Below are 3,981 nucleotides of genomic sequence, written 5' to 3' on the forward strand. Positions count from 1 at the left end.
ATCTCACTAAAAATTACGATAGTGTGTACTTTACTTGTTTTTAAATTTAAATTGTCAAAAATGCTGACATGAAATTTGTATGAATGTATCCATATGCTCATTCCAAATTTAAAATATTTTTAGATGCTTGATTGATCGAAATTGAAGGTTGAGATTACTGACAGAATCCGTGCCGTTGGATCAAATTTTTTTATAAATTATTTTTGCAATCAGACTTTCATTTTCAAAATTGATGGATTTATATTTTATTAGCAGATTGAATTTATTTGGCATATTATTAGACTTATTTTATTTCGCAAAATTCTTCAATTTTTTTTTTTTCGGTATTGTAATGTGTCAATTATCTTTTATAATACTAAAAAGACCCATTTATGTAAATTGCACAACTCACAACCTCAATTACAAACAAGTGGTCAAACCATCCATGATAGCAATAGTAACAAATTGTCATGTGTATATAATGTAGGATGATTATCGATACTGTTTATTAACATTACATCGCCATTTATTCATCCAAATACCAACACTCATCTGATTGCCTTATCATAACGGTACACATGGCACATATATATATTGGAAAAACCAAACGTCACATGAATAACACAACCCCCACTCCTCTCGGTCTACTGACCTCATCTACTGTTACAAAATGCAAAAATTATTCTCTCAATAAAGGCCAAGATTACTGCCATTTCTGGGTTGGGGGCCCTCATTTCTACCGATTATCATGTGAATCAATAAAATATCATGTTGTGTAGCTTCATTTTGGTGCGATTGCTTTACAAACAACTATTTTCGAGGTTTTGTTTGATTTCCATTTTCGTCGAAATGCATTTATCTTAAATTTTTTTTATTTTTTATTTTTTATTTTTTAATCAAACATTTTGGATCAATCTACCATTTTAAAACCCGAACTTCTTAGGAGTTGGTAAAAAGTCGGAAGGGAGCGAAAGTGTGAACTGAGGCCAATGCAGTTTCGTCTTTTCCTTGTCATCAGACGAATCGACGTACCCTTTGAAGAAGAAAGAGAATTTCTTGTTGGGTTTTCCTGAGATTTTTCTTTCATCATGTACTTCTTGTTCTCAACAGAAGGAGGAAGGTACTCTTGAAGCCAACTTAGCAAATATTTTCTTGTATTTTACTTTCTCCTTTTTCCCTATGTGTTCAGTAAATGTGAAAATGCATATAGGTACATGTTGTATTTGAACGTTGGATTTGATTGCTCTATATCATGGGAATCGTGGTCATTTTCATGAAAATTTGAGAAAGATTGGATTTTTATGACGTGCTGGTGCTAAAATTTGACTTTTTTTTCCCCTGTACACTGTACTTTCCCTAGAAAAATGATGGATTCTGGGGTTCTTATGTTTCATATTTTCCATTGAAAAACTCAAATTATGAATGAGCCCATTTACTGTCTCTTTCGGCCTTTACTTGCACTTTTTTTTTCCCACTTGAGGGCTTGTGGAAATGGGAATCATGTCTCAGTTTTTCGTTTATTTTTCTGATGTAAACGTGGTCCTTCGAGTAATGGGGTTGCTCATCCGCTCTTAAATTTTGTGCCTATATCTTTTCATTCTTCACTGGGCTTGTTGATAGGACTTCATGTCTCAAGGTTTCGGTTCTTCTGATGCATTTGTGGTCCTTTGGGTGTTGAATTTTTTCTTTAGATTTTAAATTTTGTTGTTTTTAATGAATTTAACAGTTCGAAAAATCTTTAGTTGCGGCATCACAGCTTTTGTTGGTAATCCTGATGACAGGGGTATGTAAATCTAGACATGACTTGGTGGGCTACGATAAATGAGAAATGGTGAAGTGATAAGTATCATACTGTTGCATATGAAGATAAAAAACATTGTAGAATTTGTTACCTTAGTTCAGATTTCTCATCTTCGTTGTTTTTAACCATTCTGGCCACGCTTGTTTGTTGGTAAATTCCTTTTTGCCTCCAAACAAGCAGACCTCACTACCAATTATTCAGTCACTTGTATCGATCTTTTTTCATTCACGACCTGTGTTAAGACAACAAAGTTCTCAGAGTTTGTTACCATAGTTCAGTTTTGCCATCTTCATTTATTAAACCTTTCACACCCAGTTTATAGTTCGATAAATTCCTGATTTTCTTTGCATCCGAAAAAGCAAGCGTCACTACCAATTATTCAGTCACTTGTATCGATCTTTTACATTCGCAACCTGTGTTAAGTCAAAACCAAGTTGAGAGTCTATAGTGCTAGAGCACGAGCTATTTCTAGCACGTGAGGCTATTATCTTTGGAAGACTTGAGACATCAAAAGTGTTTCTAGAGTGTCTATATAAATTTTAAGATATAGTTTTTCAAGTTATAATATTAAGTGTTATACGTCCATATGGTCTTAGTAGTAACCTTTGAGAAAAGTCAATCCTACCATTGGTTCATCGAATCTGCTCTGTACTTATGCTGAGGACATGCCTTCCCGGTATAAGCCGTGTGGCCACTAGACAGTGAGCCAAGGTCGAGGACTTTATTGACCCAGTGTTATTGATTTCTCCTCAACCTTTGTCCTCGACTCAACGTAACAAATGTTAATCAGAATCCTCGATCATAACATCGTGAAAAACTCCTTAGCTACTGTAATCCAATGCACATAGTCGTCACAATTAACAAGGTAAGTCATCATAGCTCATAGAAAAAATGATGTCCGGAGTTGCATCTGTACAGTTTGCGGATAGCATGTTGGATATATGGACCAACCACTCTCTAACATCGTTCGTTAAATCAAGCACTGGACTCTTGTCAGTGAAGTTGACTAGGCGAGGTGCTGATCAAATTGATTTTAATAGTGATTATGACTGAATAATATCTTATTGATGCCACTTAATGGCACACACTTTCATTTATTACACTAAGCAATGAATATGTCATCCACAAGATGTTACAATTATATTCAATTTAAACTTATTATGTGCAGGTGATCCTATATGGATGAATTAATGCACAACTTAGGTTACCTCGCCTGCAAATATGAGGCGATTATTAGCATGTCTTGATTATTTTTTAAAATAAGTTGGTCAAACTTGCTTGTAAGCTCCCAAAACACCCCTACATGGAACCAATAATTAGGGCAAAAAAATTACATTTTGCTAATTCATTGTATTGATTTTTTTCCCCCCTAAAAAATGAGTGTATCCTTTTGAAAGTCCAAGAACAACTAACCAAGAGGGGGTGAATTGGTTATTTGAAACTTTTTCGAAAATAAGTTCAACTTTAAACAAATACCAATTAAAATAATAAGTAAGCAAGATATCACAATAATAATAAGAGGAAGGGAAAAGAGAGTGCAAACGATGTAATAAGGAGGTTCAATTCAATCAACGATCTACGTCTCCCATTACTAAGCTCTTCGTCACGAGCAAGGCCTTTTCTACTATATTTGATTGACTTATGGTGCAACCCAACTTTTACAAAGCTTTTGGTGACTTATAACCAAGGAGCACCGATCCTTTTACACCATTGAGATTTTCGAGACCTCAACACGACTCACAATCCAACACAAGATAGTTTGAGATTACAAATATAAGCTTTTTCCTTAATGAATGATATAACTGAGTTTGAATACAAGAGAAGAGTAGGTAAATACTTTTAATCAATAGCAAAGAAGATAGCTCAAGTGTTTTGATTGAAAACTCTTATTGATGTATCAAGTTTTGATCACTCAAAAGTATCTCAATGAATAAATTGATCTTATGAGAAGATTTGAAAATAATAATGCCTCACTTAATACTCAAAAGGATTAGATGTAATTATGCAAGAGAGGGAGGTATTTATAGCTAGCAAACGGACCAACCGGACGAGCAGAACTGGACGTCCGGTATCCTACCGGACAAGTCAATAATCGTTATTTTGGTCAGAATTCAGGATGATCATATTTTTGACCGTTAGACAAAAACTATCCTACCGGACGTCCGGTACGATAGAGTTTAGCCCATTTCCTTTCTTTTATC

The 3,981-nt window shown here is 34.5% G+C and overlaps 1 protein-coding gene across 3 annotated transcripts in view; it reads left to right on the top strand.

Annotated features, from left to right (window-relative positions):
* Positions 1-924: 924 nt before the first annotated feature.
* Positions 925-3,981, top strand: part of LOC111389259 (ubiquitin carboxyl-terminal hydrolase 15) — an 18,041-nt gene continuing 14,984 nt past the window's right edge. For 2 of the 3 annotated variants that reach the window (XM_023014164.1, XM_023014166.1), the window contains exon 1: positions 925-1,099. The gene's annotated coding sequence lies outside the window, so the exon portion shown is untranslated. Of the gene's footprint in view, positions 1,100-1,412; positions 1,616-3,981 lie in introns of those variants that run through there. The other variant, XM_023014165.1, reaches the window with a different exon arrangement.

Source organism: Olea europaea, unplaced genomic scaffold, assembly GCF_002742605.1.
Source record: "Olea europaea var. sylvestris unplaced genomic scaffold, O_europaea_v1 scaffold572, whole genome shotgun sequence".
Classification (NCBI taxonomy): Eukaryota; Viridiplantae; Streptophyta; class Magnoliopsida; order Lamiales; family Oleaceae; genus Olea; species Olea europaea.